Raw genomic sequence first — 13,072 nt, 5'->3', positions numbered from 1 at the left:
TTTCATGTATTCACAACACTGTGCAATCATCGCCATTAATTCCCAGATATCTTCATCACTCCAAAAAAGAAATCCTGGACCCCATCAGCAGTCACTCCTCACTCTCTCCCTTCCCTAACCCCTAGGTAACCACCTATCCACTGCCTCTAAAGATCTGCCTATTATGGACATTTCATATAAATTCGTCTAAATTTCACATACATGGATCATATATTAATTTGCTTTTGGGGTCTGATTTCTTTAACTTGAAATATTTGCAATTCTTATCCATGTTATGGAGTATTATTACTAGTTTATTCTGAATAATATCCTGTTTGATGAATATACCACGTTTGTCCATGTATCAGTTGATGGGCATTGTGTTGTTTCCACTTGTGACAATTATGAATAGTGCTACTACGAATACAGAAACTTTTCTGTGAATATACTATTTTCATGTCTCTTGGTCATATACCTAGGAGTGGAATTTCTGGAAAACATGATAGCTCTCTGTTTAAGTTTTTGATAAGCTGCCAATCTGTTTCAAAATAAGTACTTACCAGCACCATTTTATATTCCTTTCAGTAATATATGAGGATACCAATTTTTCCATATTCTTACCAATACTTGTTATTGCATATATTTTTATTATAACCCTCCTAGTTGATATGTTATACATTATAACTTAGATTCACATTTCCTAAAGAACTAACGAACTTCTTTTCATGTGCTAATTAGTCATTTGTATAAATTCTTTAGAAAAGCGTCTATTCAAATCCTTTGTCCATTTTTAATTGAATCACTCTTCTTTTATTATTGAGTAATGAGTTCTTTAGCCTAACTTAGCAAATATATGATTTGCAAATGTTTTCTACCATTCAGTGGGTTTTTATTTTACTTTCTGGGTGGTACCCATTATAGCACATAATTTTTTATTTATATAATATCCTGTTTATTCAATATCATTTGTCTGATTGTACATTAGGTGTCATTCCTAAGAAATCATTGCCTAGTCTAAGATCACAAAGTTTTACTCTCTTGCTTTTCTGCTAAGAGTATTATTGATTTTATCCTGTATATTTAGGTGTTTGAGTCACCTTCAATTAATTTTTTATTAAGGCGTAAGATTGATGTCTACCTTTTGCATATGGATATCCAGTTGTTCAAGCATCATTTACTAAAGAGAATAATTTCCCCTATTATATCATCTTGGTATCTTTTTAAAAATCAATTAACTACGAGTGTATTGGTTTATTTTTGAACTCTCACTACCATTTCATCAATCGACATGTCTGTCCTTAAGCCAAACTGCTTTATTTACTGTAGCTTTGTAGTAAAATCTGAAGCATTAGTTCTTCAACTTTGTTCTTTTCCAAATTTTTTAAGGTTGAATTTATTTTTTAAATGTCAAAACCACAAAATATACATATTTATGTGGGAATATATGAAGTTTTCATTCATGGTGTACATTGTGTAATGTTTAAATCAGGTAAAACATATTTATCTCCTCAAATATTTATCATTTCTTTATGATGAAAACTTTCTTCTTTCTTTAATTTTTGAGATGTTCAAAACATTATTCTTACCCTACTATGCAATAGCACACCAAAACTTCTTTCTCCTAACTCTGTTATCACAAATTACAGGCTTTCATTCTTTCTTATGGATGAATAGTATTCTATTGTACCATTGAGTATACGTATCAATAAATTTCCTTTATTCTTTCATCAGCTGATGGACATTTAGATTGTTTCCATTTCTCAATTTTGCTAATAGTGATGCAGTTTACATGGGAGTGCAGCTGAATCTTAAGACATTGATTTCATTTTCTTTGATTATTTGTTCAGTAGTGGGATTGCTGGATCCTATGTTGGTTCTATTTTTAACTTTTGAGGAACCTTCATACTTTGCCATAATGACTGTACTAATTTGTACTCCTTCCAATCGTGTGCAAGTGTTCCTTTTCTCCTCATCCTCACCAGTAATTGTTTTCTGTAGTCTTTTTGACAATACCCAGTTTAAGCTCATTTCAGTCCCTTGCATTTCCATATGTACTTTAGGATAAGCTTGTCAATTACTACAATAAACTCAGCTGAGATTTTGGTGAGGATTGTCCTGAATCTATAGTTCAATATATTAACAACATTGAGTCGTTCAGTCTATGAATATGGGATCTCTTTGGATGTATTTGGCCTTCTTTAATTTCCGTCAACAATGATTTATACTTACAAATCTTGCACTTTTGTTAAAATTTTCCCAAACATTTATTTTTGGGGATGGTATTGAAAATAGAATTTTAAAAATGTTGCACTCATGGTCTTACATTTTAAAATCTGCATTTTCAGCAAGATCTCCAGGTGATTCTTGCACATGTTAGCAGTTTGAGAAATGCTGCTCTATTGACAAACTTAACCCAGTGACATTCAACACAACATTGCCACATTCTGTTCCTTGAAGCTGCTAGCTCTCTAGCAGTAATAAATGACTTGAGGCAGCATGAGGTAACAGAAAACTGTGCAAGAAACAGATACAACTTGACTCAGTGAAGTAAATGTTTTTAAAGAGGAAGCAACCAGATATCATGACGGATAATAGAATGAGGGTTTTCTGTCTTAATTTCTACACAATGGAAAATAGTATTAAATATACATTTAATTTAGGCGGAAACTACAGTGCTGAGTTTGCTTGAATTGCATGGATAAGTGAGCCATTTAAGATAATTATATTGATAACTGTCAACACCCATTTCATTTTCAAGGCCTTTTTTTAAACTTTTCAATAATAGCAAGAATTGCAACACTTAGACCTTATAATGAATATGTTTCCTGTTCTGCTTTCTGGTTCCAGATCTGACACTAATTACCTCCATGACTTTGAACAAATCACTTAACATTTCTAACTTACAATTTTTTTTTCTACCAAATAATAGAGGAATTGAAATAGTTTTCTAGTGTCTCTCTCTTTTGGCTCTACATTAGATGTTCTAAATTTCTGCATATCCAAATATGACATTTAATTGTATGAACTATGTATTATAGAGTCAGTCATACTAATTTAAAGTATTCTGAATGAAAGTTGTGAGGTCTGACATTTTTATACATACTTTCAGCTACAGGTCGAATTCAATACAGCATTTATAGTCATAACAAAATATGCTCTGTACTTGTAGTTTTACAAAATAATAGTTAATAAAACCAATTTAACAAATGCAGAATTCCTGGAAGTTAGTTGAAAGGGGATTTAATGACATGCAAGCTCTCTCAGAATTATCCTGTTCTATATATTTAATACTCATCCCTCCCCCGCCCCCCGAAATCCCACACTAGTGCTTTTATAAACATTAATATGCAAATTACTGCATTAGCATGCAAAGCCACTAATGTGATGCTTTCCAAAAATGAAATGATTATTTTGGAAAAAAGTCAAGAAACTAGAGGCCCTTAGCAGTACTCATCTTCCTGTGTGTTCCAGAATAACCCAGGCCCAGTGTTCCCAGTTGCCATGAGACTGAAGAAAGAGGTAGACATATCCAGGAGTACAATTCAGTGGGGGACTTAGTGGTGATGGTTTCCTGGACAGCAGCAAGACCAGTGCACTCACATGATTGGAGTCAACTTATAAAGTGGTCAGGACAAGAGCAACTTCATCCAAACTGAAATGGACCTGGTTCTTCTAGACATCAGACACATTCTTAATAATTATAATACCCAAGTCCATATCCTAAAGCTACACATACCATGTTAGTGGTTTTATTTATAATATGCTGGGAAAATATGTAGAGAACACTGACTAAGGTTACTGAGGGACAATCATGGTGATTATGACTCAAGATGGAAGTCATGCCAAATGGAATCCATACACTATGACGCCACTTACCTAGAAATACTTTCCAATTTGACTCATGCTTGATCTTGCTTCAGGACTCCTAGCAATGGATAATGAGGCATGGAATTTTGTTCAGTGATTTATGAAGGCAGTTGTCTCAGAGGAAACCTGATCAGCTGAGGAAAGCAGGACAGGCAGGAGAAGGGAGCTAATTGGGGATTAGGATTCTACTGAAATTGATTCTGGTCACAGGAGCAGCTTTGGGGTATGAACACACAGTTATTCCACTGTTAGGCAAGGATCTGGCCATTTGTATCCCTGCACTAATCAATTCTAAGTGGGTAGATTGTAACTTCCCAAGCATCTCTGATAGGTGTGACCCGTAGGCTGAGGATAATGCTAGGAAAGTTTGGTAGGTGTGAGCCTTGGACAGTGCACTCACAGCAACTGGGGAGAAATGCCCTGCTCAGATAAAGGGTCAGCATTGACCACAGCCCAGTTCCACGACTGATGATGGACTATTTGTTGAACTTACTTTAAGAAATTATTGGGTTGTCAGGTGCTATGGCACACACGTGTACTTTCAGCTACTCAAGAGCCTGAGGCAGGATGAATCACTTGAACCCAGGAGTTTAAGACCAACCTAAGCAACATAGCAAGATTTCATCTAAATAATAATAGTGATGATAATAATAATAATAATAATAATAATAATAATAATAATAATAATAATAATAATGGCAGCAATTGGACTGTGTGATTTTGGTACATTTCTCCTAGCAGAGTAACTAAAAGGAAGCCAGCTTTTAGCTGATTTTTAAATTTCTGTCTGGGTTCCTAGCCAAAGCCATGCTGATATTTGATTTTTTTTCCTCCTTTGAGAGCATGTACATTGGAGACAGATTTTATTTTATAATTTTCATTTGAGTGAGTCACAATATATTGGCCAAAGATTTCACTTTGAATTCCATGTGTATCTTCATCATCCATATTCTTGCTTTCAATTGCTGATTTTTCACTGTTTTTTGATTGCCATTTATGTCATGCAGTGAAATCTCTATATAATTCATATAATAAAACAATAATTCCAGGACAAATCTATCCCTAAAACAATACATTTATGAGATGAGGCTCCGCTGGTCTTGGCTGAGCACAGCTGAGCTGGTCTTGACTGGGGCTCACCTACATGTTGAGCAGCTGCTACTTGGCTGATATATGTGGGCCTCAGCTGGGATGATAGGTCCTGATTCATATGATTTTTCATCTTTCAGCAGGCAAGCCAGGCCCAAGAAAGAGGAGAAGTGTGGAGGCCATTAACTGAACTCATCAAATGAAACCATATGCCACACCATCCTGGTCTAAGACACCAATTCTCCCCTGGACATTTGCAAGCATTGGACTTCTTTCCACTTATGCTGCTTTACACTTATAATCTGCACAGATCTGCCAGATGGATCCTTTTAGATCCTAAGCAAATTGCTCTCATTCCTCCACTCAAATTCCTCCAATGAACTCCCATCTCAGAGAAGAAGCCAAAGTGTTTTTGAGACCTTGATCTTCAAGACCCTATGTGTGGTGGCCTTCTTTCACCCAACCTTCTTATCACTGCCTCCAACATAAACACTGATTTCCAGTCACAGCAACCTCCTTCTGTTTTATTGACCTGGCAGTAAGCCATGAATGCCTCTGAATCTTGGACTTATTCTTCTCTCATAATCCACTGTGCCCACTCTCAGTTCTTTTCAAACATCTCTTCCTCAAGGAGGCCTTCTCTGCCCAACCTATATGAACCAATACCTCCAGCACTCGGTATAACTTTTCTTCATAGCACCTATCAATTCCTGAATTATTATGTATACATTTCTGTTTGCATGCATCTCTTTCCCCCACTGGTATATGAACTCCATGAGAATAGAGAATTTGCTTCTTTTGTTCACTGCTTATAGCACCCAGTGTCTACAACAGGGCATAGCACATAATAGGTACTTAATGATGATTTGTTAAACTAATGAATCAATGAATAAATATCCTTTTGCTTGTGTTTAAATTTATTTATTATTCAAACCTCCTTGTAAAGAATGAATTGCTGTGATGTCAATGAAAGTTAAATGGTAATGAAATGAAGACAAAGGTTTAAATCTTATTGATGTGTTCCAGCACCCTTACCTGATGTCTTGGCTTGTTCCATGGTTGGCTCTCTTCTGAATGTGATTTGAATAATTTCATCTATGGTAACTAGAATACTAATTCATATTGTTCTATTGAAATCTTTCATTGAACTCATCTTTCTGTATTTCCAGATAAATAACTCCAAAAATAATTTAAGTGAAAAAAATTCAGTTTAACACAATATGAATTTATTATTTGTACACTTTTACTAAATGATCTTCCTAAAATGTCTAAGAGACATTTTAAAATAATAAAATATGTGAGAATGGCAAGATAATAAAAAATAAGTCTTCAGTTTTATAAAAACAAGTTTTCACTGGTTTGAACATGAGTTATTTTAAACTTATAAAAGCTTACACAGAAAAGTAAATTCTCAGGGAAATAATCATTTTACTGCTTGGTCATATGGCATGGAAACAATGTCATAGGTCTTACTGGAAAAGTTGGACAGGGGAGTGGGAAAAATGACTAGAAGCATGCAAAACTAATCAGATTATCTCTAGAGTATTTGCAATCTCAAGTTTAGTTATTTGCTAATATGGCAATGTTTGGCATATCTTGTGAGGAAAAGAAAGAAAGAAATACATATACCACTCACAATCAATAGTTACACGTAGATGCAGTCTTTGACCCAAGTGTTTTTCCTTGAATAGTGTACAATAGAAGCAAAATTTAAAAAGATGCTTTGATTGTACCTATTTGAAAAATTTCACTGACCTACACTTGTTCTTTTATCAAATCCAATTATTGACTTAAATATTCATCATATTTCAATTACTGCAGACATAAAGAGAATCACTGACTAAGGATGCATTCAATAAAAATTTTATCAGCTTGAAATTGGCCAACCATTTAATAATTCATTTTTTTCAGGAAGATCTAATTTTTGAAGTTTTATTTATACTTCTTATAGATTATTCCTATATTCTGATAGCACATACATCATTTTAGAATTATACCAGTTTATTTCAACTGCTTTTCTAGAGAAGTTTAAATAAGAGAGAAAGGTTTGGACTCTTCTATAATTTCAATAAATGTACAATAAAATTAACTTCCTGATTCTTTAGCTAAGATTTTTGTCAACAAAATGATGTAAAAGGTTGAAAAGAAATATCTATCAGTTAATATAGGCCTTCTAAAATTTACATATTGCTGGCCAGCTATAAAGTTTAGGTGAATACTCAGACCATATTGCCATGACACGGAAGAGACAGACATGAAAAGATTTTTTTAGCCAGGTGCTGTTGTGCAGGCGTATAATCCTAGTGGCTCTGGAGGCTGAGGAAGGAAAATTGTGAGTTCAAAGCCAGCCTCAGCAAAAGCAAGGTGCTAAGTAACTCAGTGAGACTCTGTTGCTAAATAAAATCCCCCTCCCCCCAAAAAAGGGTTGGGTATATCTCAGTGGTTGAGTGCTGCTGAGTTCAATCCCCAGTACCGCCCCCCCCCAAAAAAGATTTATTTAAATAAATGTGTCAAATGTTGATGAATATTTGGTAAGATACCAAAATTTGGCTATAAAAGACTTATCTCAAAATGGCTTTAACATATGGAAAATTATTATCTCACTTAGTATGAAGCTAAACACAGGGCAGGTCCAAGCTAATTCAAGTTCATTAAAGCTCAGATTTTTGCAATTTGTTCTCCTGGTCTTAGCTGGTTAGTTTTCATTCTAAGGCATGTCCTCTCATACTCAGAAGATAATTACAGTATTTTCTAATGGGTAAGGCTGAACAAAGGTGGAAATTATCATCGCAGTCAAATTATTGAAACCTGGTCACCTTTTCCATAACCCACCTATCATCATTCTCCTCAACCCCCTCCTCATTCTCATTCATGGGAGAAAATTAAAGGTTTTCTATTCCAGTAATCTATTCCAACTTAGTATTTTCTGTCTAATTCTGTTATTAAAATAGCAGTTACATATAGTTCATGAAATTCAAGTATTACCAGTGCTAGCACATTATATATCACCTGGTATGTGTTTGGAAGAAAGAGAAGAGAAAGAGAGAAAAGATACTGGACTTAGATAAGAGACAGGAGTGCCTATTCCTTGACTGAAATAGCTGGACTCTGCTGACCTGTCCTCATGGAGATATAAGCTGGTTCTATCCAGGTATTGGGCAGGTAGGCAGAGTCTGATTTTTAAATAATTATTGATCTGCTGATTTCAGCATACTGGTAGACTTATTTTCTAGACACTGTTTAGCCTTAAGTTCTGTAACATTTCCCATTGAAGACCACAAATCATGTACTTCCCTTTTTGGAAGTTTATTCTCATTGTTCTATTGCTCTTTGGCAAGAGCAGTTCATAGCTTCTACTCTCAATTAATTTGAGAAATTTCCTTTGGAAACTGAGAAACCCTGGGGGTCCTATTTGCTGCCCTCTGAGAGCTTAGGGAAATGAAGAAGGGTAGGATGACTTTGCTTGCCTACCATGTTTTGCTGGTTCAGATCTCGAGTGGAAGCTTCTTGTCTTCTGAAATCTCTAAATGAGAAGCAGACACCATCTATGTGGCCTGGAATACCTATCAATGTCAACAGTTCCATGTGCAGGTCTCTGTCCATTGTGTGACCCACTTGGATTCAGGAAAAGTTCAGGAGTCAAACTCTTAACTTTCCTAAATTCTGCCTTCTCCAGAATACGAATCTCTTCCCTTATCATCTCCTATTAATACAACCTGTGACATGACTCGGAGTGGGATAGAGTCAAAGCAAGCATTTGTGACGAAGTCTCTCTGGAGCATACCCATAGCTCATCTATCCTGGAGGATGAACTTAAAAGAGGCAAAAAAGTGACCTCTCTAATATCATAAACAACTTTATGCTCATGTATTTTATTACTAACTCATCTTGTTGCAACAGAGTGCCTTTCTTTCTGTTAGGGTTCTACCTAAATCTTTATTGAGAGGAGCTTGCTTTCTGGTACTTGGAAGACAATATGCATTTTAACCAATATCCCAAAGTTATTCCTATACACTAGAAAATTTTAAATGACAGACTTATCAGCTTCTGGGCTTCTATGCCAAGAGAAACAAATTAAAATTAGAAATTAAGCAAAAGATAAAATGACAACTATTATGAGCTGAAAACCCATCTGTATATTGACAAGAGATTCCAGGCCTCCAGGCAGAATTGATGAGATATCAACCTAAGCATATCTTGGTTACATTTCAAAATTAAAAGAATGAAGGAGAAAGGTTAGAAACTGTAAGGAATAAATAACAACATACACACAAAGAAGAAAGGAAAAAAATAGCCAGACATGGTGGCACATGCCTTTAATCCCAACAACTCAGGAAGCTGAGGCAGGAGGATTTCAAGTTCAAAATCAGACTCAACTTAATGAGGCCCTAAGTAACTTAGGAAGACCCTATCTCAAAATTTAAAAAAAAAAAAAAAAGAGACTTGGGATGTGGGTCAGTGTTTAAGGACCCCTGGGTTCAATTCTTGGTACCAAAAATAAATAAATAAATAAAAACAAAGGCAAAAAAAAGAACAAACATCTGGTGATAGACTTATCATGTGCTAGAAAGGAGGAGAATAATTATCTGTTGTAGGAGCCCTCTCCAAACAAAGACAAGACTATGCAGCATGGCTAGGATCTGTGCTTGCATGTGTGACTGTCAGACAATGTTGCACTTTTAGTAATCACGCATGCACAGTGTTTCTAGGATACTCACTGCACATGCAAAACTTCGATGACACTCAGGATGCGTGGGAAACCCTGCTGGGATACCCCACTATGCCACCTGTACCCGTGCAGTTTTTTGGAACTTCCTTATTATTTTACAGTATAGAACACCCATGTGAAATGTATTTTTCCATATAGGAGAAACAAAAGGGCAAATACATAATGGGGGTGGAGGGGAAAGAGGGGCTACATAAGGTGCAGCTCTACTGCCTTCAGGATTTTGGATGAGAATCCACCCAGTCAGGGCCAGTACAAAATACTTCCTGTTGAACAGCCCAATGCCCTGTCTCTCTTTGCGTGAATCTGGTAACATCTCCACTAAAACAAAATGGAAGGAGCTAGACAGTAATGGAAAAGACTTACTGGGTGCTGAGGAAGAGAAAGAAACCCTAGAAATTCAGTATACAACTGAGATAGATTTACTTGTCAGGGTGAAATAAAGATATTTGCAGATTTGCAAGGAATCAGAGAATCTAGCTTTCCTGTAGTCCATAGTAAATTTTGGAGACAAAACTCTAACATAAAACAAATGATCCAGACAGAAAAGCAAAGGTCTGGGGATGAAAAGAAGGAAGTGGATCCCAACATGGTGGCATATACCTGTAGTCCTAGCTGCTGCAGAGGCTAAATCAGGAGGATCACCTCAGCCAGGAGTTTAAGGCTAGACTCGAAAATAGGAAGACCTTGCCTCAATAAAGGATAAAAATTGATAACCAAAGAAGCTTTTGATGTAGGTAAATTATTAGATCAGATGAAAATAATAGTGAAGTTTTTATATGCCCCATCATTAATCCCTCATCATAATCTTGGGAAGTGAATCTTTTGCTCTATAACTTTATCCCCCAAAATTAGAGGCTAAAAACAATGAAATATTATTTATTGATTTCTGTAAGTCAAGAATCTGGAAGCTGTGGCTCTGGTTCTGGGTTTCTCTTGAGGCTGTCAGCCAGAGCTTCTGGTATCTGATGGCTTGATTGGAGCTATAGGACTGGCTTCCTAAATAGCCACACACGGCTATTGGCAGGGGGCCTCAGGTCCTGACCACATGAACCTCCCTATAGGACTACTGAGAGTCCTTATAACATGGCAGCTGGCTTCCCTCACAGCAAACATTCCCAGAGAGAGAGATGGAGAAGTCACCATGTTTTTTATGACCTCATCTCACTTGCCACACACTGTCACTTCCATTTTATTCGATTCATTAGAATCAAGAGAATAAATCCAGCATATATCAAAGGGAAGAGGAATCAAGCTATAGTATTTTGAAGGGAGAGTCAAAGGATACGTAAAACTTTGAAAACACCACAATATTGTTATTATTTTCTGAAACCCCAAAATGTTATTTAATATCCTCAGGTTTTACTGAGGAACCTTATTGGTCAAATTACACTGTTAATATTGTATGCCTGTATGAATATGTCAAGATTCAACCATTATGCACAATTGTTACCCATTAATTAAAATGTGGGAAGAAAAAGTCAATACACAAATGGGCAAACACTAAAATAAATAAATCCCCTAAGCTTATATGCACATTGGGTAATGTTGCTGACAAGACACCCAAATTTATAACCAGACATTCTACCCAAGAAAAAGGAAGACATATGTGACAATAAAAAGCAAAAGTCAGGATGGCAGCTAAATAAAGTAAAAATTACCAGAAATAGAAGCAGAGATTGATAAGAATACACTTATTACAAGAGTTTAATACACTCTATGAATTAGGCTGATAAATGACATTTCCAAACCCTACTAGGTCAACAAACTAACTGAATTGTGAGGCTTTGCCTACACTGAGAAGCAGCTATTCAAAAAATGATGCTTAGAATCTGTTAAAATAATTTAAGAGTTAAACAGTAAGTACTGAAGGGTGAATAGTGTAGCTTGACAATAAACTTCTACTCATATATCTCCAAGGATTTAGAATAAGAATTTTTTTAGAAAAAAAAATTGATCATTCAAAGTCAATGCACAAAGTCAAATCATGAAAAAACATTTACAACCATTATAGTGACAAAAAAAGTTTGATTTGTTCACACATCAAACTTTTGATTTGTTCACACATCAAGTTTTAGCTAAGACACACACACTGCTGAAGTTACATAAATTCTTACACATACTGGGAAAACAAGTTGTCATTATCTTGTTATACATAACTTAGGACTCAAAAATTTCACTTTTTACTCTATATCTCAGAGGAACTCTTGAACTTGCTCTTCTAAACACAATGTCCAAGCATGATCCTAGCAGCATTTTCATTGTTTTTTATAGCAAATGCTGAGGACATCCCAAATGTCCATCAATAAGTAGAACTAACTTTGAAGGGGTATGGAATGCTCATACATCTGTTAAGATAAAGGAACCACAGTTAAACATATCCACAAAGATGCATTTCACAAATAAGATGGTGAAAGGAAAAAGGTCATCAAAGCAATATGTACCATTCTACCCCATCTGTATAAATTCTCAAAACACACAATACTGAATAGACATTATTTGGGTCAGAATTCATATGAAACAATATATTTCTAAAGCCCATGGATATGGATATTTCAAATACAAAATCCAGAATAGATATCATCTCTGCAGACAGGAGGGGTAGAATCAGTATTGGGAAGAAATACACAGGGATTTGGCAGTAAAGGTAGACTTCTCTTTTTTTCCTTTCCCCCCCATTCCCCCCAATCCCTCCCTACTTTCCTCTCTCTAAGCTTACTTTTTGTTCCCTGCTTTTTTTCTTTTTGTTACCCTTGTTTACACAGCCTTCTTTTTCATTAGTCATGAAATGCTTTGATTTTTTACTTTCTATAAAATGTGTGTGTGTGTGTGTGTGTGTGTGTGTGAGAGAGAGAGAGGGGGGGGGGAGAGAGGTCTTTAGAAGTTCTTATACTGCTATTGAAAATCCATGTTTTTCATTCACATAAACAAAAACTTTCATTATTTGTCTCTGAAAAAGTGTTCTAGGGAAAGGGAGAGGTGTTATGGTGCATTTGAAGGCTTTGAAATAAAATCATCTCCATGATATATTTGCTCCCACGTGTGCAGAAATATCTTTAAAGCATGTATATCTCCCAGAGTATGGACAGAACATCTCTGGGAAGATTTACAAGAATCTACAACATCTGAGAATAAATTCACTTTTCATTTTATTGTATAGTTTATTGAATTTTTCATTTAATCCTACTTTCTAAACTCGTTGGATGTTTTATCATCATCATCATTATTATTATTACCATATGCAGCTTTACTCTTCTAATTAAATCATATTCTGCTTGAGGGCCAGAGGCAGAAAAGAGAACGAAAGAAGGACAGAATCCTGGAGACCTCATGATTCTTCGCCTCCCTCCCATTCATTTTCCTGGAAGCAGCCACAATGGGGGCGGGCAGTGGGCGGGGCGGAGGCGAGCC

The 13,072-nt window shown here is 35.8% G+C and overlaps 2 long non-coding RNA genes across 2 annotated transcripts in view; one reads left to right on the top strand and one right to left on the bottom strand.

Annotated features, from left to right (window-relative positions):
- The window catches only part of LOC144377605 (uncharacterized), a 32,615-nt gene extending 26,764 nt beyond the window's left edge, over positions 1 to 5,851 (top strand). The window contains exon 3 of the long non-coding RNA XR_013438597.1: positions 5,076 to 5,851. This is a non-coding gene — a long non-coding RNA (uncharacterized LOC144377605). The remainder of the gene's footprint in view (positions 1 to 5,075) is intronic.
- LOC120886167 (uncharacterized) overlaps positions 1 to 13,072 on the bottom strand; it is a 274,114-nt gene that overhangs the window by 72,214 nt on the left and 188,828 nt on the right. The window lies entirely within an intron of this gene.

Source organism: Ictidomys tridecemlineatus, chromosome 5 (assembly GCF_052094955.1).
Source record: "Ictidomys tridecemlineatus isolate mIctTri1 chromosome 5, mIctTri1.hap1, whole genome shotgun sequence".
Taxonomy (NCBI): domain Eukaryota; kingdom Metazoa; phylum Chordata; class Mammalia; order Rodentia; family Sciuridae; genus Ictidomys; species Ictidomys tridecemlineatus.
Note: the sequence above shows the minus strand (reverse complement) of the source record. Positions and strands in the feature narration are given on the sequence as shown.